This window comes from Anas acuta, chromosome 4 (genome assembly GCF_963932015.1).
Source record: "Anas acuta chromosome 4, bAnaAcu1.1, whole genome shotgun sequence".
Lineage (NCBI taxonomy): Eukaryota > Metazoa > Chordata > Aves > Anseriformes > Anatidae > Anas > Anas acuta.
The window spans coordinates 6,386,531-6,414,230 of NC_088982.1; the positions used below are offsets into that span (position 1 = coordinate 6,386,531).

The 27,700-nt window shown below is 46.1% G+C and overlaps 1 protein-coding gene and 1 long non-coding RNA gene across 3 annotated transcripts in view; both read left to right on the forward strand.

The window, feature by feature from the left end:
• The window catches only part of FGFRL1 (fibroblast growth factor receptor like 1), a 168,242-nt gene that overhangs the window by 19,492 nt on the left and 121,050 nt on the right, over positions 1–27,700 (forward strand). The window lies entirely within an intron of this gene.
• Positions 16,727–26,211, forward strand: LOC137855479 (uncharacterized). Its single transcript, XR_011095749.1, has 3 exons — positions 16,727–17,048; positions 17,535–17,699; positions 19,517–26,211. It is a non-coding gene; the product is annotated as an uncharacterized lncRNA (long non-coding RNA).

The window sequence follows — 27,700 nt, forward strand, 5'->3', positions numbered from 1 at the left end:
GTTTCTGGGAACTGCTGCCTGCGCTGGCTCCTGTCTCGAGAGGCCAGTAGCCTGTGGGGACACCAGCACAGCCCCAGTGAACCCAAGGGTGCAGGTTTGACATATACTTGGCATTCTCCCTGTGCTCCTGCTCGGGTAGGACTGATCCCCCCACATCTGCAGGTCTGTGAGTTATTTGCTGCCCTGCTGTGATGGAGTGGATTGCTTGTAGTCCATGGAGGTGTTTGTAAGGCACTGAGCGTAGACCCTGCTGACTGCAGTGGGAGTTAGACACCTAAATTTAGGTGAATCTGAGAGCTGAGTCCTGGACATACTCAGGTGCCTGAGGTAGTTGATGGTGGTGCTCTATGTGGTTACTGCTCATCTATCTGCATGCAGTGCTCATAATTAAAGCCTCTGGGTAATTCACAAGCATGTCCACACCGAGGTTTTTTTAATTTTGAGCCAAACAATTATCATTCCTTGCCCCTAATATTCATGTAAGTCACTTTCCTTAATGTTGGGGGAACTCCTGGTCCCCATTGCCATCAGTGGGGGCACGAGTAGGGTTTGTGTAGTCCAATTTATTTACCTGCATTAGGAAGAGATGTATCACGCCCTGAAAGCACCTTTTCCTCCTCAGTGGTTATAAAGGGAGACAAAGCAGCCTTCAGGTGCCTCCACCGCGTATGTCTGAAGCTGGAGGTGAAGCAGCCTTGACAAGGTCTCTTTCTGAGCAAGTGATGGTGGAAATCAGGAATGGCTTCTTTGGAGTGGAAGGGGAAAAGCTAATTTAAAACCAATAAACCATAAATTCACCCTCAGACTGCAGTGAGTGTTAGAAGTATTAATAACACGAGCCCATTTCCTTACACAGGCAACGTTTTTCCTTCTGGCATGAAATTCATCTCTTTTCGTAAGGCTCAGGTACCACCAAACCCCTCTCTCAGGGGCTTACGCAGGAGGCCAGAGGTTCACAGACATTATGCTCTCTGTCTGTCTGCACATGGAGAAGCGTCATGGTAAATGAATCCATTACCCGGGATTGTTGATTTAACACCTTTCTTCTGCCTCTGGAAGAAGCCTCCTTCCAGGTCCTAAATCTGTGTTATCTTCAGCTCCCTCGGTGTAATTGGGGATTTGGGGATTAGAGGGCGAGAGCCAATGCCATCACTGCTGGTCTGCGTTTTTGGAATGTGAAGGAAGAGGCTGGGGCTGGAAGAGTTCTTGTGTGTGCAGTTTATTGGTGTGTCTTTGGCAAAGTTTTATTGCTTTGTTAAAAGATGTTGAGCTGTATGATTTATGAGCGCTGCCAAGGAGACAGTATTAATGATTATTGCACATTCCAGGAGATCTTAGTGGGTCCTGCCCATGGTAAGGTCAAAACGAAGGGGCATTTGACATAGTACTGCTTACTTACAATAACAACTGATAACAAGCCTAGAAAATAAGCAAGTCTCTTTGACTGCAGGGTGCATTATCTGGCAGCAGATATCAACACAGCCTTCCAGAGAGAACTGTTGACCCTTTGCTACGTGTTGTCAGATCTCTGAGAAGTGCCATGGCAAATGTGCATGCACGCACACACTTGAAAGTGCTTTTACTTACTTAGGAACAGCCATCCCAATATTAGCAATTATTCCTGGCAAGTGCACTACTGTCTGCTAACCGTGCTGGAACATGGGGTTTGCTTGGGAATCACCAGGCCCAGCTGGCATGAAAATGAATTTGCAAACATTTGCTTTTCTTTTTCAGGGGTATCTTCTAGTAAAAAGTCAACACGGCCCACTTGGTGCCTTCCGGAGTGATGGGTCAAGTCCCCACACCGGGGCTGCTTAGTCTTGGATTTGTACCTGAAGTGGTTTGTGGTTCTTTGACTATTTCTGCTACACGTTCAGATTTTTTTTTATATATATATATTTATTTTGATTGCAACTTTCACATTGCTTCAATGCTGTAGCAGCTGAAGCTTTAAGAAAATCATTAACTACTGCAGCTCTCTTAATAGAAAAACACATTTTAAGGGGCAGAGAACTCCATTATGGCAATCCAGCATGGCAGACCTGGTCTATGCATACACGATGTCTGCATTTGACCTCATAGATTTGGTTAGGCCAGCTTGAGGAATAGGCTGCCTGTGTGTCAGCCTTGCTTCATCAGCGTCTGTACTGAAGGAGATAAGACAGCAATTGCATCCTCTGCTAGCTCTTCCCTGCTTCCAAGGGGGATTTTACAATGTTTTGTTAATTTTTGTAGGCTACTGCTGGCCAAGCAAAGACATTCCTTGTCTGTTATTCATGAGGAGAAATGCTTGATTACAGCTCATCTTCCTGGACCCATCAGTGAAGCTGATGCCCTGGATCCTCTTCTGCAGATAAGATTAAGAGCATTGCAATCGGCACACTCCTGCCAGTGGTTTTGCCTGGCTTAGGGGGGGGGTAATTGTAGAGAGGCTGTGTTGGATGTTGAGAAAATTTCCAAAAGTTTTCCCATATCATTTGTCAAGTCCCTCTCGCTGGTGGATGCTGGGGGCAGAGACCTCACTTAATTGAGATGGATTTTTTTGTGTTGCTTCTTATGCTAGCAGCAGCTGTGAAGGTGGCTGCTGCAAAGGGAATGAGTCACTCATCTGTTTCAAGCAGTGAAGAAAGGTTCTGCACATTTCCATTGATACTAAACATGAAGCTGGGATGTTAGTGGTTCCCTTTTCTATCACCTTCAGCGTATTTGTTTTCGTATCAGAGAGGTCAGGAATTTGTGTTTGGATTCACTGCCTTCAAGGAGGAAGGAATTGTGTTGTGTTTCACTCTTTTTGGCTGGCCATCTGAACCTGCTGACAATGAAGCACTGCAGGGACTGCCAGTGGGGAATATTTTCAGATGCCGTTTTCGTGGGGAACCTGCCTGAGCTATTAGCCTCGTGTATCTGCACCCCAAGGGGCAAATCTCGACGGGACATCAGTTGCATCCCATGGTTCCACCACCATTTTTACTGTTTCTGAGTCTGTAATTAAACAGGCATAATCATCCGATCTCCACCTCCACAGAGACCATACATGGGACTCTCCACAAGCAAGCCCACCTTTTTAAAGCAGAAAATGTGTCTGAAAATAAACTGAAAGTGATGGAAAAGCCACGCTCTTCAAGTTAAAACACCAACTCATTTTTCCCTTGTGGTCCTGGAAGGGATTTTATCTCGTGCAAAATGCATTTCCCCCACTCCCCCTCCCCTCACCCAGGGCTGTAAGTCTGCTTTTGTTAGGCTGGTGCCGTGGAGCTAAATCCTGGAAACGTAATTTATTCAAAGTGTTCCGCACACATGTAAATGGGCAAAACTTATTGACAGCTGAGTTAAAGTATCTCTTTCTTCTGCATAACAAGGCACTTTCGCCGAATCTTTCAACCACTGGCTTTGTTCCTCAGACGAATGAAAAGAGCTTATGGAAGGAAAACAGGCAGACAGAGAAAATGCCTCTGGTGTGTGTTGTGTGTCTACACAACAAGCATGCACACGTACGTACGACGCAGTGGCACCTCTCCCCTTGCATGCATCCCCATCACGTCAAAAGGTGTACGCATGGCACACGAATCCAAATGTATACTTGATAAAAGAACAGCTGCTGTGGCTGCATATATGGGCACTCTGTGTACGTGTTCCTTTGAAAAGCTTCAAGTGTCCACATGTCTACCTTTAACTGTGTAAAATAACAATTCCCTAAAGGATCCTGGTATTCATGTATTAAATTCCAAGCACACAGCAAATTTAGCTGAACTTTCTGCTGCTTAAGCAGTACTCTTTCCTCCTCCATACAAAGCCTTGAATTAGCTAATTAAAATCTAGCGGAGAGAGGGAACAGTCTGCAATGTAGTGAACTCACCAGATTTCTGAGGTCATTGCTGGTACAGAGTTCCCTCACTCTGTCCCATGAAAAGATTTTTAAGTATTCATTGGAAATCTCCCATGGATTTAACTTCTTCCTTTGTTTTGCTTTGCAGTAAAAGCTTGATTGAAAGTGGCTGTGGCAGCAGTAATGCCTGGCTGAGTTTGGAGAAAACAAGCTCTAGACCCATTTAGACGTTTCATTTGAAAGCAGCTTCCATTATCTCTTATTAGGGGCTGTGGTTAGTAAGTAGCAGAGTGATTGCATGTGTGTGTTCATCCATTATGACTTCTTTATCAATTTTATATTTTTAATCACTAGTTTTTTAGAAGAGGTGGGATTATTTTTTTTTTTTAATATAGGTAATTAATTTCTGATAAACCTGGATCCTGGATTTCTAGGGATAATCTTCAACAGAAGATAATGGGACTATTAAGTGAATTCATTCCAGAGATCAAATACAATTTATTCTACTCTATCCATCCATCTGTTAGAATTTCTTCAGCATCCCATGGGAGAAAACTGGAAAAAAAAATAGGGATTCCCCCTCACTTTTCTTTTTCTTTTTCTTCTTCTTTTTTTTTTTTCTTCTTCTTCTTCTTCTTCTTCTTCTTCTTTTTCTTTTTCTTTTTCTTTTTCTTTTTCTTTTTCTTTTTCTTTTTCTTTTTCTTTTTCTTTTTCTTTTTCTTTTTCTTTTTCTTTTTCTTTTTCTTTTTCTGTTCCTGTTCCTGTTCCTGTTCCTGTTCCTGTTCCTGTTCCTGTTTCCTTTGCCCTTTCCCTTTCCCTTTCCCTTTCCTTTCGCTTTCCCTTCCCCTTTCAACAGAATCACATGCTAGTATTTAAGGTAACAATTACAATAACCTGATCAAAGCTGCCTTGTGTTTTATGAAAGGTGTTGCTTTCTGGGCCTCAGTTAACAATGGAGGCCAAGGTGCAGAGTGGTTCTGCGTGGGCCGCAGCAGCACAGCTCCACTGGCTTCAGTGGTACTGGATGAAGATTTTGACTTTGGCTCAGCAAAAGGAGAACAGATCAATATGTGAAATGGAATACTTTTTTATTTCAAGACCTGTTTTGTCTTTGACCAGGTAGGGCACATGGAGGCAGTACTAGCTTCTGCAGCACAGAAGCACAGCTTCCCTGCTCTATTGAGCAGGGAGTCACATAAGGGAAATTCTTCCTTAGCAGCTCTTGCCTGAAGTGTGCTCTTTGCACTGGGACAAAGAACTATTTGTCAGCAGAAGCTGTTTCATATAAAAATCATATTTTCGAGTGAGTTTCTTTCTGGAGGCCCTTTTCTCTCCACATCTTTTCCCGCTCCTGGCTGCCGGCTGCCTTCTTATGCTCCTTTGGCTGCACTGGGCCAATAGGGCTCATAATATAAATGAAAACTAATGCAACGAAACGTTTCTGCTGGATTAACAGCCTGAATCTTCCTTCTTACCACATCAATACCTAGGGAGTGATCACATTCTGAGGAGAGGAAGGTGTCAGTTTGATTTTTGCTTTAGCTTTGTTTGGAGTTGGAGTTCCTTGTACCCTTTTTCTGCTCTCCTGTCCTCTGGCTCCTGTCATGAGAGTTCCTATACTCACAGATGTCACAAACTAGAAATGTATTTGAGCAGAGCACAAACTATGCCTGCTTTAGGCTTAGATCTCTCTCTCTGGGTTCACAGATGAATCCAAGTGCCCTCCTGGTGGTGGTGGTGGTAGGGGTTGTTTGGTCTTTGCGATCTGAGCCCAAGTTTGGAAAAGCTCTGGTTTAGGTCTTGGAGTTCTTAGTGGAAATGGGAGGTGTGCTTTGTGCATGGTGCTTTGTGCTTTCTATTTTTGTTGGGATAATTATAGGAAAACGTCACTTTCTCTTCCAATGGGTGGGAGGAAACAGCTCCTGAAACTTACTCTTTTTGTGAGGGTTTTCCCTGACTGCTGGGAAGATGTTTGGAAGGCTTTGTGCTGGGATGAGCTATGCTGGAAACAAACCAACAAAGGGGGGAAATGCAGTCAGTTTTTGTACTTCACTTCCAGCATCTGTCCAAGGCTGTGGGAAGGAGGGAGTAAGGCAAATCCTTTGAACCCCAAGGTAATTTCACCTTGCTATTGTAGGTTCTCCTCACAGGTCATTCCTCCCTTGAGCAGAAAAGGGGGAGTTGGGACCATGTTAGGCCTTGTTTGCCACTCACACAAAGTTTCCAGAAGTTGGAGGCTACCTTTGAATTGGGAGGGCTCTCAGATAAGGATTTCAGCGTGCTGGACAGAGCAGGGAGCATTCGGAAAGGGCAAAAGGAAGGAAGGGTCTCCAAGGCCTCACTTGGTGTTAGGCCTAGCCTGGTGTGATGCACAAGAAGACGTCTGACTTCTGTGCCACGTGTCTGATTTTGGGACGCTTTCGGGAGGGAGACTCCTGGGCTGACCAAGCAGTATGCTCTGAGGATTAATTTTAAATTAGCCAAAACCAGATTACTTAGGGAAGCCTCATTTCTTGGGAGGGTGTTGGTGCTGTCAGGCTTGGACACGGCCTGCCTGCGGCTGCACTTAGGACTTCTGTCAGCTTTATGAGCGTGGCTGTGAAATTAATTAATTAACCATGTAATGACTTTTTGTTTTGTTTAATCTTCCAAAAATGCGACTTATGCAAAAGCATTGGGAGCGCAGGGGTTTCTAATGTAGCATTTCTTTGGCTCATTTCCTGCCCAGCTGTTGTCCTCTCCAGCCCACTGTCCCCCGGCCAGGCTGTGGTGGCCTACAGCTGTGTGGAGGTCACATCTGTAGGTCTGCAATGACCACCCCAGCCCACGTTGCTCTTCAGGGAGCCAGGACCAACCTTCGCCTGTGCCAGTCTGGCTTCTGGCTTGCTTCAGCCATCATAGCCAGAGTTGGCCGAGCTGCTATCACGGCCATCAGGAGCGCCATCTCTGGACCTGGTGTCTGATGAGGCCATCATGGGGCAGGAACACTTATTGGAAAATGATTTGTCCTAATTATGTGGCTTGAAGGTTTCGTGTGGAACAGTAGGAGGGAAGGCACGGAGGTCAGTCGTCTTTATTCTCCAAAAAGCCATCATCACCTGATAAAGATTCAACTGCCTTAGGTTTTGAAGAGGATGTTTCATGCTGCTTTAGCCAAAGTGGCGAGTGAAGACTTCAATCCTGTGACCTTTGTTCTCTAAAGAGCGTGTCAAGTTTTGGCTGTGCTGCTGGCCTTGACTTCTAATTGTTGAAGAGGATGTGAGATCAGCCCCAAGCTTTTGTGCTGCAGCTTACCCGGTGAGAGAGAGAGGGGAAGTGCTGTGCTTCTCTGCACACCACTGCCACAATTTAATTGGAAAAAAAACATAACCCCTTGCTCTCCCCAAATAACGAGCTACCTCTAAACAGCAAAAATTAAAACAAAAGACAATGGTCAGGGTATGTGAAACCTGGGATGGGTTTGAGAAAGGCCAGCATGACTACCCCTGCCAGGATTTGCAGAAAGGACCTTGTTATATGGAAAGATGCTAAACTTTTAAAGGCATTTCTCCACCTTGCTGGCTGCCTGTCTTATGTGGGTGAAAGAGACCCATAGTTGTTTGCAGTCTTTTTCAGAGGCATATCTGTAAATGAGATGTCCTCAGGGCCATGTAGTGTCATGCACTGTTATTCCATGTGTATTGAGCATGCTGTGCTCTGACTACTTGGCATCCTTCTCCTGCCCCTTGTACCCATGTTTGCAGGGAGGTCCTTGGAAGGCACCTACCCATAATAAGCTGTCTTTCCTAAAATAACTTACAGCCTTTTTATGTCTCTTTGGCCCTTTCACTTGACATAAGTGCTGGAGCGATGACTCAAAATTTCTTTACTTCTCTGCAGAAAAGAGGCAGGCCTAGAAGGAGCTTTCTCCTTTCTCCCCAGCATGGTAACCCTCTCAGTCATGGTGGTGGGCAGTCATTTCTTGGCTGACCTCGCCAAGGATAGTCCCTGAAGTGTTGATTAGTTACTATCTTGGTTTCAGGGTTGCTGAGATATGTCCTGCAGGGAACAGCACTCAGGAACTATCTTTTTTCTTGACAAACATCTCCTTACAACCTTGCTGCTCGTGTGGGTTATGTGATTTCCAAGCTGGCCTGGAGCCTAGAAGTGAACTCATAAGCCTCAAGGAGCAATAAGTGTTGCAGTGTTTTAACCAGCCCAGCCAAACAGTTTGTGTGTGTATGTGTGTGTGTGTAAAAGCACTTTCCAGCAGACTGGCTATCTGGAACGATAACCCACCTGGCCTAGTTCCATTCAATAGTGCTATCAGCTGCAATTCTCTGGTCCCATCAAAAAATAATAATAAAAAAAGACCAACAAGTCGAACAAAGGTATTTCCTCCTGAAATAGGCTGCACACATGTAAACTGTAGTTATATGTGAGTAGAACAAGCCTGTCTCAAACTTAATTTTGTGTGACAAGCAAATGAAGTGCCGGGAAAGCCGAGGCCTGAGCCCGTCTCTTTGTATCAATGAGGTGTATCACAGGTAATCAATCAGCTCCTGAAAGCAGCTCCCCTCACTCCACTCCTAGCTGCTGCCATCTTTGCAAGGGTTGTGGAAAGGGGATTTGGAGGCAGCAAATATGTTTGTGATGGGTTTGGAGGTTCTCTAAAGCAAGGGCTCTAACCTGTGAGTTGGAAACAGTCTGCATTTTATCCTTGTATTGTGCTCTGATATTCCGCTCTAGAGATGCTGGACTGGCTCCTCTCAGAAACCAAGGAACTTGTAAAGGTGTCAGGTGGTTTTAGTGTGAGCTGAAAGGAGCAGTGAGTGCTTCACAAGCCCATCAGGAGTGAAATGTCTGTGTTATGGTACCAAAGCAGTTTTGTACCTGGCTAAATTGCAAGAAGCAGGCAGGAGAGAAAGGCAAGTTAATGTCTTTGCATTTCCTAGAGGTCTCTTGGAACTTGGGATCTTGGGATTGATTTAAAACTTTGATTTTCAGCCATCCTTATTTTACAGTCCCTGCACTCATGGCTGTACTGCCATCTGAGGAGCCTGTCAAATGGGGTCTGTGGAGAACGAGTGGTGGGTTGTGTGCTAGGAGACCTGCTTGAAGTGTCCGCTTTACCACGAGATGAACAGAGCCCCTCTGTGCTTGTGTTACAGGGAGCTGAAGGGGAATTGTTTGGTTGTAGGTAGCTGCAGCATAGGAATCTAAGCACCGATTGATTTGGTTTCCCAAACACAGATATGTAGTACGCAGGGGCTCTTACTGAAGGCCCTGTTACTCTAGAAGAATATGGGCATCTCACAGGTTCAGTGTCCTAATGGCCAGCCCCATATGGATGACCTGGGACTGCCCCAGACATCCTATGTTTAGGCTGTCTCAAGGCCTTTAAGTCGGGAGAGCTGTCTCTCATCCCTACATCTACCAATGGTGCTGCCACTGATACATCCTGGTGTGGAGGCTGTTCCCTTTCTACTTCTTGCGAGCCATAGAGGATTTCCTTCTTTTATGGCCATTTCAAAAAAAAAAAAAAAAAAAGAGAACTACATGAAAATCCCCAATTCATTTTTAGAGTATTTTTTTTTTATTTTTTAGTCACAGGACAAAAAAAGGTTTCTCTAGAAAAGGCCCATAGGCTTGATAAATTCAACAACCCCAAAGCCTGGCAGACAAAAACATGCAGTATTAGGAACAATCATTCTGTTAAAACTGATCTAATGAGTTTTGGACTGATGTAAAGTAGCAGAATTCAGCTGTGGCTTTAGTGCCCTGCTTCTGCAGCCATGACCCTGATTTTCTTGAACACGAGGTTTGGCAAGGCAGCACAATGCCCAGTCTCGAGCATATTTTGCTGAGCTCTCAGAAGCAAAGACCACTTCTGAATACCTTTGTGCAGAGCCTCACCAAGCCTCTTGTTTCTACCCAACTCCTCAAAGCTATACGGTTGAAAAATAGAGAGAAAAGTTTGCAAAACATTGTTGTTAAATAGATCTCCAGAATTTCCCGGTACTGTCCTTCCCTAACGAGCTCCTGAGCTGTCGTAGCTTTTCTCTCCCAGCTTCCTGACAGCCTGCACACCATTTCCCAGCGAGACTTCTGCCAGTGCCAGAAAGGGAGACGGTGTTGCTTTGCTCAGAGTTGTCCTTGTGCTTTTTCCTCCCTCTTGTTACTGAGATAAGGAGTCCGTGAAAGACTGTGCAAAGCACCATGTCGGTTTAATCAGCATACGAGGGAGAAACTAGATATGCCCTGTTAGTGCAGTCACAGCCCAAGCATGAAATTAAGTGGAGGTGGGGGTGGATGCAACAGAGAGAAATGCTGTCCATCTCTCAGACGTGTAGCTGTGAGTCCGTGGAAAGGGGGGATTGAGTCGGTGTCCTTGCAGAAAGCCTCTTGGAGCCCGGCAGACCAGGGCTGCTGTGTCTTGCAATTACTGCACACAAGAACCCAAAGGGAGTCACGCTGCAGTTTTGTGCGAGGGTATTAAATGGCACTTTGGGAGAGCGTGCATGCTGATTACAGCTGGTGAGGAATGCCATCACTTTAAGAGGGGTGGAAAAGAAGAAGTGAGAACTAGAAGATTTTCTTTGTGCCTCGAGGGATGTGGGGATAGTGTTTTCCCTGTCACCCCAGAGATTAGTGGAGAGTTACACGCGTTCAATCCCAACATCTAAGCCGGAGGCTGCATGTTGACATGGGGTTTAATGCAACCTGTCTGCTTAAATGCTTCTTGAAGCCATGGGGCCATGTGATGGTGATTACCTCCTCGCCTCAATTACTGCAAAGCGGTGGTGGGCACTACCAAATGTTTGCTGTTCTTCAGCCCAGTGCTGGCAGTGTCATTGCATGTTTAACACTGGTACTTTCAACCTTCACTTTTTTCCTCTTGTGTTTGTCTCTCGTTGATGCGGGATGAAGCTAGATGTGTTAAAAATGGGCTGGAAGTTCAGCCTTTCTCTGCAAAGCACTGGTATGTTAATGGATCCGTCACTCTGTGCCCAGTATGATAAAACTCACCAAGAGGTTGATACAGGTAGGACTTGTACTGACTTTCCTGTAGAGCCTCCCGAATAGATGGCTAGAAGTTTTGTGCAAAAGAAGGAGAGCTCAAGGCTACTGTTGTGGTCCTCTTGCCTTGGTGCTGTGATGCACGTGAGCCATGGGATCTTCTAATGGTTTTGTCTATTAATATTAATCATCTTTTCAACTGTTGAAGTAAAAGGAAAGACCATTTGGAGAAGAATCTGATTCAGGACCTTCCTTGCAATCAGAGGAGGAGCCTTTCTTCAGAAACTAATTTTGTCCTCAAGCCTGACTTTTTGCTTTTTATGCTGTGATCTCAGTGTGTTCTCATACACTTAAAAGTTGAAAATGCAGTAAATTTAATCACTTCTGACACAAAACTTTTACAAAATGTTTCTGATATGACAATTATGTAGGGAACGAGCAAACAAGACACTGTTGCCATGAAACACCATGCTGCCCCAATCTCTGCCATTTTATTATCCTTCCAGTGTTTGCGTTGTGAAGAAAGCACTTTGCATCTCTTTCAGAGTGAACAAACCTGTGTAGAATTCTTCTTTTGCATCTTCTTTTTGTTTTAATACAAAGGATGATTTTAGCAACCTCAGCTTACCCTCTGAACTTGCGTGCAGGCATTGCAGCACGCATCTTTGTGCCAAAACTTTGAATGTAAAAGTGTCATTTGGCACTTTGGGGTGAGAAAAAATAGATGGTACCTGGCTTCTTGGCTTGTGTTCGAAATTACGTGGGCGCATTGACCATGCTCACACTGTGTGCTACCTTATTGAGGGAACAGCCCTGCTGAAATGAATGGGTGATAAGCTCTGTATTACGCCTTCCAGTGGGTAGGTCTCAATGCTCAACAGAGGAGTTTGGCATCCATGTCCCTTCTTTATGTGTCCAAGGCACAGGTAAGAGCTTTCAGTAAATTAAGCAGCAAGAAAAATAGAGTTAATATCCAGTAAATGTGGCAGGGTTGGAGGGTGGTGTTAGGGTCACCCCAGCTCAAACTGCTGCTGTCTGCTCTCCCACCCATGGCCCTTCACTCAGAATGAAGGTACAGGTTATTGATACAGGGGAAGAACTGAATTTATTCTAGTTAATTTTGTGTGAACAACCTTGAAGATACAAATCTAAGTGTGTAGATTTACAGATACGGAGCCAGCTCCTGAAAACAGGGCTTTGGCCAAGTGCAGTGACAGAGAGAAACAAAGACAAGGATGTTCTGGTGAAAGGGGCTTCTCCCATGCACTGGAGAACTTGATGTTCTTGCTGCTGTAACTGTAGCATCATTATGAAATCATGCCACGGGTCTTTTGTTTCTTATTCTTAGTTATTTGTGTTAGTTCTCCGAGTGCTTCAGTCAGACAGCTTCCTCCCGCTGCGGGAAGGAGCTTTCTGTAGATTAGGCTATACGAAATCACGTGGCTGCAGCACTTGTTCTGACTTGATCAAGTAGACCCTTCGTTTCTCTCATGGCCTCTAGTTTGAAGCCAGATGGGTTGGAGAGGGCGAGAAATCAGCATATAACGCCTTTGGATGGAGTCCTTGCTGCTGCCTTTTCCATTTCGGTGTGCGGGCTCCCAGCAGCCATAGGTCAGGCCCTAGCGCAGGGGCACCAGCTCTGAGCAGCTCTGAGCACCATTAGCCCAGCTGCCTTGCTCTGAAGCAACGTTCATATCCTTGCCATTCATCCCGACCGCTGACCTAGTCCATTCTCCACCCTGGTCCCCCAAATTCCTCTCTGCCTCCCCTTCCCAGGCCCCTTGCACGCGCTCGGGGGCAATGTGCGGGGCCACGGAGCGCACTCTCCTGCCAGACACGCGGGCGTCCTGCCAGCTGCCCGGTTCCCTTGGGCTGACAAAGGCTGGGGCTGCTGCGGGAGGAAGCATGTGCAGCTCCCAAGGGGCAAAGGAGAGCGAGCACTTTGTATCACTTGACAGGAAGGCCTCTGCTTGACAAAAGAGCGCTGCTGACAGGCTCCGAAAAGCAGCCCCGGGGCTTATATTTCCTGAGCCAGCGTGACATCGCGAGCCGCAGTGCACAGGGGTTAAAGAGATGGGAGCATGAGCAGGATCCTCGGGTGTCTGCAGACCTCGGTGGGTGGGTTAACAACCTGTGCCTGGCTCCTGCTTCCCCAAAAAAGTGAATTTGCCACCCGTCCCTTCCAGCCTGTGCTTTCTGTGCGGCAGCTGGGGCATCGGGGATGCCAGCAGCTCGGGAAGCTCTGGCCAGACTTTTCTCTTCCCCCTCTGCTCCCCCCGCCCCAAGCCTCGCACAGCGGTGAAGTAATCTGTGACATTCAGACAGCGGGAAGGGGAAGCTGCTGCAAAATAAAATAACAGCGTCAGGAAGCGGCGCCGTGCTCTTTCCCGCTCCCAGCTGGGAAATGACAGCACTTCATTCAGTCGCTCAAAGCCCGTCGCGGGTTCAGCCTTTGCCGAGCATCTCTGGCTAATAACTTCCCCGCCTGGCCCCGCTCAGCATTGCCCACCCGGTGGGCTCAGGGCACTGGGAGGATGAGACAGGCGAGGTGCCAGCAGAGAGCCCCGTTAACAGCAGGCGCTGCACCGTAACACCTGGCAAAACAGTTGCTTGGGTTTATAGCTTCTGTGAAGCCCCCCGGAGGGTGTTTCTCTTACATTTTAATTCCTGCTGGTTACGTTTTGCAGGAAACCCGGACCTCCCCCCTCTGTCTTTTACGGTGGCTGTTCCTTCCACAGACAGGTCGCAGCACAGCGTTTCGCAGCCCAAATCCAGTGTGCCAAGACTGCCCGAGGCAAGCTGACCACTTGGACAGGTGCCATATACATTCAGAGAGAGGCTTTCCTCTCCTCCTCCCCTTCTCACGGCAAATCCAACCCTGGGTGCAAGGAACTGCCTCTCTGGACAGGTGGTGGAGTGCAGGAGGCTGGTCCAGCATTTCATCTGTAGTTTCTCTTAACGTGCATGAAAGCACAACAAAGTAGATGAACCTTTTGTAATCTGCCCAAACCGACTGCCAACAGCCAGCTGAGCTGTAGCCACCAGTTTGTTCCTGGGGTAATATAATCCTAAAAAGAGAGACGCTTAATTTTGTGGGTGCTCAGGTTTGTTAGCACCAGTCTGACAGTCCAAAAATGACGCGAAAGGGAGTGCGTGATAAAGTGGGGGTATCAACTAACTGTAGGCACCTAATTTAGGTGTCTAACTGAGGACTCTGAGTTGTGTCTACTCTGTCCACTAGCTACATAGGAGGGTAAAGATAGACAGTGTAAATAGCTCCAGACATTTGAGCTTATGGGGCAGCCTCTCGAGGGAAACAGTGCTGAAAATGCCATTGCTTTAATGGTCAGAACTGGGCTGGACAGTGCACCAGGAAAGCATTCATGTGCTGATGAAATGCAAGGGCTCGTAGAGAAAGGTCTCCTCTGTCATAATCCACCCCAGTTAATCTGAACCAGAAACATTTCCTTCCCTTCCCTAATAGTAAGCAATTCTTCAAAAGCAACCTCAATTTTCCCTTCTGTAGTGCTCCCTCCATTTCTAAATCATCAGGGAAAAAAAGAAAAAAAAAACACAAACAACAAAAAAATGGCTTAGCACGTCAGACCCAGTGAACAGAGGCTGATGGCACTGGCTAAGCACCTTAACAGTGACAGCAAGAGTCACACATTTTAAATCCTCAAAAGCAGATTATATTCTTCGTTTATGTACGACTGGAATGTAAAAATAAGCAAGGCAAAGCCTCCCTTGTTAACTGGAGTCCTAAACCACAGATCTGCTCTGGATTTAATGCCTGTTCTCTTCATCTGAATCTGAAGGGACACAAAGGAGTCAGCGCCTGGTAATGGGCTTGAGGTTCCCGAGGAATTTCCGTCTACTGTTCAGGGAGCCCACAGTTTCAGCTCTGGTGGGCCTGCCTGTGGCTGTCCGCAAGCCCTCTGTAATCATGTGGTTCCTTTTTAACGTCGGCCCCTAAAAAACTGCTTTCAGCAATTAGAGAGCCGAAATGGTCGCCTGTAAACTCATGAGCACATGGCTGCGCTGCTTGGAGAGGACGGCCCCACTGCTGCCCTCCAAACCAGGCACTTGCAAGCCCTCTGCCAGGCCATGGTCAAGCCATCAGAGGGGAGGCATCTGCTCACTCGTGGTCCTTGTGCTACTGTGTAAGTGCTGGTGGGACGTGGAGGATGCCAGGTGTGTAGATGCTCAACTGCTCTTTGAGGATGGTGTGGATGAGTTGCTGCCTGATGGGGTTTAAAAAGGGTGGCGACAAAATATTGTGCACTGAAGACTCACCAAGCATTAGGTAAATCAGGTAAATAGCATTACCTGAGAGGTGATGGCATCTCATCGCTGTGCTGTCATCGCTGGGCACGTTGAAAGGAGTGTGACACCCCATGGCTTGTAGGGTGCAGCATGACCTTATGAAATGCAAAGCTGGTCCTACAAAACGCTGAGAGATTGTGCCTGCTGTAATTAAAGCTCTTCCCATCTATTGGCTTCAGAAATTGTCACTTCAGCCCTTCAGATGGCTACAGCCTTTAGTGGTTACCCCATCTGCATAGAGCTCCCTTGTGCTTGCGCAAGGATGACATAAATGTCTGTCCATGTTCCTGTGTTTGTTTGCTTTTTTTCTCTTTTTCTTTTTTGAGTTGCTTCTGGATGTTTGTGTTTTGCGCCTGGGTTTTATCACTGAGGCTCCTCTACTGTCAATCCTCTTGCAATTGCTTATTTTTCTTCCTCTCGCTGGATATTTCTTTTCCTCTATCCCACCGCAGTCTCCCCAGGCTTCTCCTCCTGCGGTACAGCTAAATCCTGAGAGAGCTGGATTCTTCTCCTACATCCCGAATCAACAGAAAATATCTGCAATGTTTCTTGGCCAGGTGCACTAAAACAAGCCAAGGTATTAAATGATGTCACCATCTTTCAATAGAGCTGTTTGGTCTGTTTGCCACAGAAGCAAGACAGCAGCTGTGAGCTGTAAAGAGGAGGCCCCCGGCATGTATGTCTGGACCAGTGTGCCCCAAAGCCAAATTCCCCTGTACAGTGAGTCTGATTTTCAAGTGTCTGACCACTTAGGGTTGTACAAAGTTGCAGGAGAGGAGGTGTGTGCTGCCTGTGGGGGCTGTATTTCTGCCTCTGCAGTCCGCCTGCTGCAATTTGTTTCATAGCCCTGTTCATCCTCCTGCTTTCTGCCCTATTGCTCCGTTCGGATGTGCTCTCTCATTTGCCCCACACCTCGTTCGATCAGGGCTCTGACCTGACCGGGACCTTGGGAAGCTGCCATGATGTTTGTGATGTAAAACCCTACTGTGCTAGCATGACAGCACTTCAGCCCGTTTTGCATCACTGTAAATGATTGCTGCAAAATGAAAAAATGCACTCTCTCTTTTCCATGTATTACATTAGCTCTGATATATATAGAAAAAAAAATCTGGGAAAGAAACTGTTTTCCATCAGAAAAAGCAGTCCCATCCCATTAAAATGAAAGTGTCTCACCGAGTAGTGTGGGCTTTGCTGATCTACAGACCCAAACAATCCTCTTGAAAATACCGGTTTACTTTTAAGACAATTTTCACACTTTGCGTTTTGTTGCCGCTTGATGTCGAGCTGGATTTTGAAATTTCTGAAATCCTACTCAAAACAAAATGCCAAATAATCATGGTGTAGCGCTGTCTGCCTCGATGTGGGCTCCGTGTTCAGCCCAGGTCAGCAAGCCGTGTCTGCAGATAAAGAGCTATTCTGGTAAAGTGAGCTCACAGTGGATGTGTAAATGCAATAAAACCTAAAATTTGTATAACGTATACCCGTGACTGAACCTTCTCTCCCTAAGAATCAAAGTTTCTAACCTGTTTTTGGAAATGGTCCTCCTTAAATCAAAAAAATACGACAAAGATACAAGTAAATAAATGGGCCAGTCCAACATGGAGGCCCTGGCAGCTCTGCCGTGGGGGAGCCTGGTGCTCAGCTGCAGATGATGACAGAGCTGAGGAGAGACACCACCCTCCTGCTCACAGCCCTGGCCTGTTAATCTGAAACTGCTGCATCCCAGTCTTGGGAGAGTTTTTAAATAGCAAGTCAAGAGGGAAGCCATGCTTGCGTGGGGACTGAGGGAGCCGAGTTTGAGATAGCGCATGGACAGAAAGGCTGCCGGGACTGCAGCCTTCCTCTTCCCATTGCCCAGGTGTTGTGAATAGCCCCTGCCTGTGTTTTGTCTTTAAAGGTGACTTTTTTTTTTTCCAGATAAATGCCTTCTGGCATGGAGGTGGGGGGAGAAAATTGGCAGAGAAGAGTCTGTGTTTCAGCCTTTCTGCTGAGGTTTGGGCATGCTGTAATGGCCGCCATGAGGTTGGGTGGGTTGGTGGGTGAGGCGCGACATGGTGGGTAGGACGTGAGGTGGCGGGTATGGCACAACATGATGGGTAAGGTATGGCAGCAGGGAGCTCCTGAGGTGGCCCACAGGCCTGGTGTCCATTTGGAGGGCCAGTGCTTACAGTTAAGGGTGATGTGTGACAAGAGGGAGATGAGGGAAGGTCTTGGTGACAACATGAGCTGGCACCAGGTCCGTGAGTGATGACGAAAGCGAGGCTTTCAGGGCAAATGGGATGTCAAATGAAAGCAGGATTTCTGAAAGATAGATGTTAAAGCCTTCTTTTCCAGTGCTTGCAGCCTATTTGGCTTGTCAGGTGTCCTACACTTTCATTTAAAGGGTGTTTGCTGTAGTTGCCCCATCACTCCAGCAGAAGCTGCACTACTCTGGGAGGCCTCAAAGAAGCACCCCTGGGCTCATGGAAGTGGGGTTAGTCCCTGGTCCTGAAAAATAAGGTGGAATGATTGCCTAAAATGGTCCTTTCCAGACCTTGAGTAGATCATGGTAAGCACTGCATGCCAGCCTCCTGCAGTCCTTGAAATGGATTTTAATTCATTTCACTCACTTTCACCTTCTGGAAGTTCCCTCACTTGTTTTTTACCCATCCTGAGGGTTACCTGGGACATGCAAACAAGGTTAAGGTGGGTGCTGGAGCATATCTGTTTATTTCAACATAAGGGGATACGGTGGTAGGTCTGGTGTTCCCCTTGGGTGCCTCTAAGCCCCACTGCTGGCTGAAGTCTCATGTCCTCTGAGACATGAGCTGTGTCATTTAAAGTGTATAGCTGCTTCTGTGTACCTATTTGGACCAAGCAGATCAGAGGAAAACCTTCAGCCAAGAGTGCTCTCCTCATTTGTTAGAGCCTTGACAAGTTAAATAGAGGGAGAGATTAAAAATGAATGGGACTTATGTTGGAAAGATCTACTCTGGAGACATTAAAGAAAAGGGAGTTAAGTCAACAGGAAAGTCACCTGCCTAATGGGAGGAAAACCCGAATATTGGCAGTGCTGTTGGTGCCCTGGTTCCCACCTGAGACATGCCTGGTGGATACGGCTTGCCCTGCTCAGGAGGGAGCTTCTGCTGTGCCTTAGCACCATCATTATGAATGTCCTGACAAGTTTGCCTTTCTGAAAAACAACATGAAAAAAGTGGTCCACTTTAACAAGTTGCATGCAAAGCAATTAATGGATCCTTTCCATGTGCTGACAGATTTCATATGTCTGTCTGCCTGTCTTTCTCTAGTTATTAATTGCTTAGGCTGCTAAGCACAAGTTTCTCATTCATTATCTTTATTTATCATCAATACTTGTCTGTTGGTATGCTTAACTGTTGAATTGAGCTAAAGTCTCACCGATTCCTGGCAGACTTATGTATTACTTGCATGAGAACATACTTCTGCTGTCTGTTTAAATTAGAGTGAATATGCAGTCATGTTAATGACAAGATCAGGACGACTCCAGCTTTGTGTCAGTGTAACAGCAAAACTTGGCCTACATGCTATCTTTGCTCTTGCATAGGAAGTTTTTTTGGTAATTGATGGACTTTTTTGTTTCTTTTTCTAAAGCATTTACTGAAAAAAATGAATTCCGTTATAAGGCTATTTCTTTAGCAAGGAAGTATGTTATAAATAGAAAGCAAAATTTCTCATTCCAAGAAAGCAGTGCAAATCTGGACCACATCTGCTGACTTCAGCAGAACTGTACCAGGTTTACACAACACACGTTGCAGCTGGACTTCTGTTGTGTATACACAGAGAAAGTTAAGTCATTGTTAGAGTTGATGGGAACGTATTTGGGAAATGAAGCTTTCCTGAAATTGTTTTTTGCACTTGTGTTGAAACCCATATACTTGGGAAGAGGTATAAGTTTTCCTTAAACTTAATCAGGGAGATCCAAAGGGAGAAGCAAGAGGAAGAGCAAGACAATGTGGTCTTCCTCATCTTGAGTTCAGGTTGCTGGATGGGATGTGAAGCTCCAGGTTCAAATCACTATTACATAGTATTTATATAGTTCACGAGGTTGCAGATGGAAGACAGACACGTGGATCTCATGCTTCCATGATGAAGCGTGGGGAAGTTGGGCTTTGACAAAGGTTCCCTGTGTTGCTCTGTGCACTTCAGGCATTTTTTTTCAGTCACCTGTTCCTGTGCCATGCTGTGTTGCCCTGCTAGCTGTGCTGATCAGGTTGCTTGGTAAATAGGATCAGTGAAATTATCATGTTTAAAAAAAATAATGAACCCCTCCCCCCCAAACCGAGACAGCAATAATAACCCCCTTGAGATTGATAACACTTCCTCTCCCCTGTTGTTTACTCCGTGCAGATTTTAAGCATGGCAATGCAGGGGCTGTCTCCGAGGCACAGAGAGCCTCTGATCTCACTGGCGTCCTTGGAGTGATGTGTTATAAACAGAAAGGAAGGAGAGAAGAGCCCAGGCCTCATCATCAGAGAGCGCACGACTATTTTTGCAGGCAGGAAACCTTACCAGACCCAATAGCTTGGACCTGGATGTGCTTCTGAGAGGTAGCCAACCTTTCCTAGAACCAACCTTTTGCACTCTTGCTGTTGAAATCTCCATGCTGACATCCTAACCCTGCTGGAGTGCAGCCTTTTCATTTCTTGGATGTGCCAGCAAGCTCTTTATTATTTTTTTTTCCCCTTCCCACAGTCAGTCTATTCAGTCCTTCTTAGAACAGGCTGTCCTGCTGGGACGTTTCAGTGCAATTAGATATTAGGTGTCAGGAGCAGATAATGGGCAAACGCCTATCAGGGGAGATGGCACTTAGCTAATCGCTGGCTGTCTGTATCTAACAGGCTATTTCGGGGAAAAACAACAACAGTGCGAGAAAGCTCCCAGTGTAGCGTCTGTGTCTGAGACTGGCTGCTGGGGCTTCGGGGTTGCGTCGGCATTTCCACCCCGGCTTCACTTGGTGCTTTCCCAGCAGCCTTGTTTTCACAGCTGCCCTATGACCGGGCAGGAGCCCGTAAATGATCGTAGCCACAGCTCTTGCAAGACCTCGTTGTTGGCACATCTGTTTTCTGCTGGATCCCTTTGGTGTTGCCTTGGTTGTTTCCCCGGGCAAACCAAGAACCTAGGTATGGAAGCATGTGGGAAAAGATGAGCTATTAGGATAATTAGCATAGTCCGTGAAACCTCGACATCTTAGATGCCTGTTACATCAGAAACTTTCAGGGTTGAAGTCACATCTTTAAGCATTTTAGTGAGTTTGAACACTTGACTGTGTATCTCCAGCATCTGCCTGGTTTAGGTGTCTTACATCATCTTTCTGGGATCTGTTTCAGCAGCAGATTTAAAAAAAAAAAAAAGTTAAATAAAACCTAGGATGGCTGATCTTACACACTTGGATTTTTTTGAGTGTTCTCTGCCTGAAACTAATTAGCTCATGCTAATTCGCCCTAAGTGGTGAATTGCTAGGGTGGCAGCTGTGGATGCCGTCAGTCAGACACCAAAATCTAGTTCCTGGTGAACTGAGAGCCCAGGTGAGCCTCTCCAGTTGACACGAGTGTTGTTACTCTGAAGACTTGCCCTGGGTACCCCAGCTGGTTGCAACAGGAGAAAAAGCAGAAGCTATATATATATGAAGGCTTTGGGAAAATAACTTTAAAGAGAAATAAAAACTCCATCTTCCTGCTCACTGCTGTCCCACACAAAAAAAGAAAATCTCACCATGTAACTCCTGAATTACAGGAATTCCTGGAGCCCCAGCAAACTCTGCCTAATCTCTCCCAGTCCCTCACGTATCGCCTCTGAATGTTTTCAGTGAGTTCCCAGACCTCGTGCTTTCCTGCTCCTGATAACTAGCCATTGCTGGGATGCCAGAACCACTGCACTGCATAGTTCAGCTATCAACAGAAATATAGTGAGATAAAGGGGATGGTTAATACCAGAGTGTCTGTGGTAATGCAGATGTCAGAGATACTCAACTGGCTTTCCCGGACAAGTTCTTTAAATGGGTCAAGTTACTTTGGGAAAATAGTATCTAGCTCTTTTGAGAGTGTGAACATCCATAAGAACATCATGCAGACATTTCCTCCTGTTGAAGAGTCGGGCATCCATCAAATATATCCATAGTACTTCAGAGTCTTGGCAAAGTAATGCCACCTCATCTGGGGCTTTCCGAAGATAGCCTCCCGGGCACTGAGCGGGTTTGGAAAGCTCAGAGTTGCGACTGAAGATGAAAAGCCGGCCTGAATGCAGGGCAATGAGTTCCTTTGAGAATTAAGCCCATAAAAAAAAAATGAAATCTGACAGAGGAGCTGAAGGATTTGTTGCGATGGATGAGCAATTGTAGGATCACAGATGCCAAAGAGGAAGAATAGGGCTGTTGGGTCTTCCTGCCAGGTCAGGGCTGTCTAGTCCAGCAACCTGGTCAGTTGTTTCGAACAAGGGCTTCCATTGCTTCCCTTCTGAGACCATTTGTGTTTCCTGATAGGAAAAGGTAGTAACAATGAGATCTAACTCCCAGGCTATATTTTTCTTCCATCTAGCTGCTGGCTAGTGTTCTTAATCCTTTTAATGGGAAATACCTATTCCAAAAAGAGGGAAGGGATTTCTTGGGGACCCTCAGATGATGTGCCGTTGGCAATGGTGTTTTCACCAGCGTGAAGACTTTGCTTCTAGCTTTGGAAATATCTTCGAGCTATGGTGAACTCATGAGTGAAATGAGGGTTCATCCCTCCTTCTGAATCTCATCAGTGGGATGCCCAAATAACCCTGCGTAATGCACTACTGCATGTGTCAGAGCAAATGTGCTCATATTGTGTGGAAGAGCAGGGTAGAACGTGAATTTGAGCTAAAATTTCTACATTTGAGACTGACACCCACTGAGCGGTGGTGGTTTGAGCACATTTGGGAGTTTATAGCTGCTATGGGCATGGATTCAGAGGGTGACTGGAGATCCTCATGCTGGAGAAGTTCTGGAGAAATGGAAAATTATACTGGTTATACTAGCCCAGGATTTTATCCGTGGGTCTCTGGATCACCCCCTGGGACTCTTATCCCTTTGCACTGAGTAGGGGAAGCAAAGGCAGGGAAGCGGAGGCTGCATTTACTCCCCCATTCATGGGGATGCTGCACGTCACCATTTATAGAGGGGGATTGGTCTCAGCTGTGAAGGCAGCTGCCCGTCTGCCCCTTCTGACGGTGATTTAATGCTTGTTAAAGGAACTCACCCTTTAGTTTAGATTCAGCATTTCACTTGATAGCTTTCTGGGCAGCCACTGGGGCTGGGAAAAGGGAGGGAAGAGGAATCCCAAGAGCAGTAGCAAGACAGAGGAGAATAGCCGGGGAAGGGGAAAAAAAATATAAGGACATTGTTTCTAACAGCACTTAGTGGCCTAGATTTTCTTTTCACAGCTATTTCAAAAGTCTGCTTTATTGTAGAGCCATTCAGCTTTTATTGGTATATAGTACACTGGGTAGCAGCAGCCACTGTTGTCTGCACGGCTCTTAACATGATACTCTGCCAGATGGCAAGAATATAAACCTGCGTTTGTACTCCGGGACTGATCAAAGTTTTTTGCTGTTGTCACCCCTGTAACATTGTCACAGATGTAAGGCTACTACACCCTGGCTCTCATCCCCGCTACCTCCCTGTGTAAATGCAGTACAGTGCCCCTTTTCATAGCAATGTAATGCCTGCATTCCTTAAATCCCAAGGATAACCCCGTGCAGGGGAGGATGCACTGCGAGGTTTCACCAGGAGGTTTTTAGGCAAGGTTTGTGCACAAGTGAGCACAGGGAGTGAAGCTGGATGGGGGGGGAGACCTCTAGTAGATGGAAATCATCAGCCCAGCTACGTAACTGCACCGAGCTACTCCAGGGCAGAACCCAGCCTGGGATCTCAGCAGGAATCCCGAAAAGGATTTGGGAATGATTTAAAAAAAATACGCAAGGCGATGTTCAGTGGTGTTGGATTAAGAAAATTCGGTGGAGGAGAGAAGCTGCCTTGGGAGGGGGAGTGGGACTGTGCCTCTGCAACGGGCAAAGAGAAATCCCACCCCGTGCAGGGAGGAGATGCAGGGGTCCTGCTCCCTGCAGGTTGCTCAATTTAAGCAGAAGAGGGGAGGGCAAGCATCATGAGCCGTGTTCTTTCCCCTGCCCTCTAAAGAAATGACCTGCAGCTGAGAGGGAGAGGGAAAGCAATGTCCAGAGGTCTGTAGGACTACTTCTTTAGATGTTTTTTACAAGACTGCACCCTTGTAATCTCACCTGATGCTGTTGGACCAGGGCCTCGTTGTGTGGCAAGGGGGGGATGATCCCCTTCACCATGCTGCTGTGTATGAAACACCTCCAGGAAAACACAGCTGATGCATGTTGTAAAAAAAAAAAAAAAAAAAGCAAAAGCCGCCAGTTTCGTCCTCCTGATGTTCCACAGAAGTGGCAACTTTTCCCCTCTCTCTCTCTTTTTAAATTTAAATGGCTTGGGTTTTTCTCACATTGATGGGGAGGAGGGGAGAAGCAGCCTGGTTTGGGATGATTTATGGCTCCAGGGTGGCTAACATTTTGGCGAACCTTGCAGGAAGAGCCCCCGAAGCATGCCAGCTGTAATCTGCCGAGCTTTCGAAAGATACACTCAGCAAGATAACGTTTTATTTATCCTTGTACAAACAGCCTGATGGAAAATGTGCACGTCCCAGACAAGGAAATTCTCCCTCCTCCCTCTGCCCCCTCGCCCCAGTTCAGGCTCCCCGGCAGCAGCTGAGCTCTCTTACTCCTGTAGTCCCCGACAGCTTCAAATTCACTTCCCTCAGCGCCTTCAAAGGAGGTTTTGATAAATGCATTACACTTTACAGCCAGCCAGGGCTCTAATTGCCAGGAGGATTACGATAAGCTTTTTTCTTGTTGTTTCAAAACAATCTGGAGGACGGAGTGCCCTCCCGATGCAAAGCTCCCCCCAGCCCAACTGTAGCCGGGCAGGGAGGAAGCAGCAGGGTGCAATCCTCACCCTGATTATTACGCTAAACTGAGGATTATTTGATTATAATCCAACCGAGGCGGTATGGAGCTCGATGCAGACCTGCTGGTGACCTGCCCTCGATGGGGGACTTGTGCCAAGGCAGCTTCTCCGCCAGCCACCAAGCACCCTGGCACCTCTGGGGGCTCGGGAGTCCCAGCACCAGACCAGCCTCGTGGGCCAGTGAAGTGGAAACTTAAGAGGTCTGTCAGCCCCTGGGAGCGATATCCTTTCTCCAGCCATGCAGTTATTTGTGCATCAATGCTTTTTTTTTTCTTTTTGAAAGGACGCTCTTGCTCCTGTGCTGCAAAGTTTAATGACCAGGGTCTGGTTAAAAAGTAACGCGGGGAAAAAAAGTAAAGCTGCCTTAAGTTGCGATCTAAAAATAGGGAAACCTATGCCATTAAATTGAGAGGATTTAGAAGCATAACCATAAAGCCAAGAAGAGTTTGCCAGGAGCTATCAAGTGACACAGATTTCAACTCCCTGCTTCTCCTAATTTTCTTCTTTTAAAGGTGAACCGAGCAGGCTTAGGTTACTATTTTGCTGCTTTTCACTACAAACAGAATCCAGGGGGTTCCCACCGTGATGGATACTGTTAGAGTTTCTTTTGTAATTGCTATTGATTTTATTAGTAATATATTTCTAACTCTTTACCGTCAGCAAAGAAAATGCTTTGTAAGGACTGCTTAACCCTTAAATATCCCAAGGTGGGATTGATACATACACGACACGTATGGTTACTGTTCTTGGATTTAACAAATTACCATTTAAATCTCAAAGCTGCCTGACCTGAGAGGAATCCCTTCCATCTTTGCTATTACCTGCCCGTCTCCTCCTGCTCATTGATAGTTTCAGCATGGCTCAGCGAGATGCTTTCGGAGGAGATGAGTTCTGCTTTGTTTCCATTTCTCAGTGGGGTTGGCAGGAGACAACGGAGCCTTGTTCCAGCATCACCTTTTTGTGTCTAGAAAATCCATTTTCATATCGAAGGCAGATTCCCAGTTAGTTGGCATCTTTGATTAATCAACCTTGGTTTTTAATGATTTTTTTTGGCTACTTACCTACTTTTGATTGGTTCAGGTTTTAGTGTTTGCCCCAAAGCCCTATAGACTACTGAGATTGTACACATGGGCTTATGCTCACCTCAGATGACACGGTGCCAGTCTCAGTATTGCTTTGTATGAAAGAGTATCAGGCGGCTTGCTATCAAGGAAGGCCTCATTTGTCTTTTTTTCTAGACAGTCTCTTTGAATCAGCTGGGCTCTGTCCCTTTTTCAGATTCTTGAGCATGAACAGAGCTGTCCAGTATGCCAAAAGGCAGCCTGACAGACAAACAAGGAAATATTCAGGGAACTTTGAAGGTGATGAAAAGCAAAAGTTATTCTAGATAAGCTCTGGAACATACTGCCATGAGATAACACCAGGGGCACGTGCTGGTTGGGATTAAAAAATATGTAGATATGTTGATAATGGGAATATCTGCTCTCATGTTACCCTGTTCTTCTTTTTTAAGGGATGCTAATCCTGATGCTTTAAAGGCATATGCTGAATACTGAACATACGGTTATTTAAGGACTGCTTTACTGGTGTATGATGGTATGTGATGCAGTCAGTGGTTTCCTAGTGTGAGCATAGCTGCTAAAACAAAGCCATACTTCAACCCACACAGCTGAAGCATCCTCTGAAAACCAAAGATAAGTGCAGGATTTCTGGTACATGTTGTCTATGCTGGAGACTCCGAAATGAGGCTGGGATCGCTGTTAAGGAGCATCATCCTTACAGGACTAACACCCTACCAAGACTTACAGCTGGATGTCTGGAGGCAGAAGAAGCATGTGCCATCCCATTTGGTGTTTCTGGCTTTCCCCGGTGCATTGCAGTGAACTCACTGTCGGCTTCAGAAGCACCCCTCCAGCCCCCATGCTTGCAGCTGGTTGTTTAACTGGAATTCAGCTGGTAGGGCAGACAGATGCTGCTGTCCTAAACATAAGCTGCTGTCCCCATTAAACATGCTGTATGAGCTAAACCACTGCTGCATGCATGGGTGAAGTCTGAGTGTTTTCAGTGTGCTATAAATGAAAAGGAAACAGAAGAAACAGCAGAATGACCTGGCTGAAGATTTTGGAGAATGGTTCAATCTGAATTGGTAACACTACCTTTAGTCAGGTATATTCTGCCAACTTCAAAACTGGATGGGAGATGCCAGAGGCTTTCTATAGATTTCAGTGGGAATGGGGTCCATTTTCTGACCCACCACAATCTCCCTAGAGCTCCTCTAGCTACTCTTGTTTCAGAACAATCCCATTTGTTTTTAACTCCCCCTCCCTGTCCGCATCGACCCAGCACTCCAGTTTATTTAGCAGATGTTGGCCTAAACTTTTGTAGCAAGGGTAAACAGAGCTAAGGTCAATCGGAGAAACACAGCACCCCAGGAGAGCTGCTGCTTTTCACCGCTGCTGGCGAGCCTGCGTCCAACTGGAATTGGAGGGAAGCTGAAAAGACGTGGGTAGGATTAGTCCCATCGAGTACAGGAGGGTTTATATGTATAAAAAAAAGCAGACACACAGTACAAAAGCGTGCAAACCTAACATGAACTGGGTAAATCTATACTCTCCTCATGTTTCCTCCCTTTGAAGACCTCGCGTTTTGTACTCTCAGCGATTACCATGTGAATCAGTGATTTTTAAAAAAAAAAACACAAACCCAGCATCTTGATAAGAATCCGTTTGTGCTTTACCAGCCCATCCTATAAGGTAACCAGAGCAAGGTTCTTTCACTCCAGCCATTATTGGCAACTCAGATTATGTTCTTCAAAGTCTGTCTGTCTCGTTCAAACACAAGGTCCGTATCTTGGCTGAACATTAACGTTACCTGATAGGCCCTATGTCCAGCTCCACCTTGCCCTTCCCAGCAGGTTAGGCTTTATAGCCGAGTCACAACGTGAGCAGAGGGAATAAAGAGCCTTTGTGCTCCTCTTGGGTCCATCCCCTGAAGCTGATCAGGCACCGGGATTGATTACCGGTCAGGTAAAAGACCCGATAACCTCCCGAATCTGTATGCAGACCCCTTTCTGGCTGCTTCCTCCTCTGATTTGCATTTCAGGCTTCTGTCTCGTTTTGGAAACGATTTGCTCTTTCTTGCAGTGCAGTGCAAAGGGGAGGAAGTTAACATGAGAAGAAGTTAACATGAGAAGAGTCAGCAGGGAAGGCGTGAGCTTGAAGGCCACCGTTTTGCTACTATACAAACAGGAATTCGGGCCATCACCTGTTATTTAAAGCATAGCAATGACTAGCTCAGCTCCTCTTCTTCACAACTACTAGGAATCAGCGTTAATTTATCCACTTATTAAATGTATATAGATAAAATGACATTAAATTATTAAAGTTGCAAAACAAAGAATCGAAGAAAACATCCTCTTCTGATTTAATTCAGCATCTGCATGCATATGCCACATGATACAATTTCTAATCAGAAGCTCTCCTAACATTTTTCTCATAAAATTACAGTTCCCCGTAAAAATGTAATTA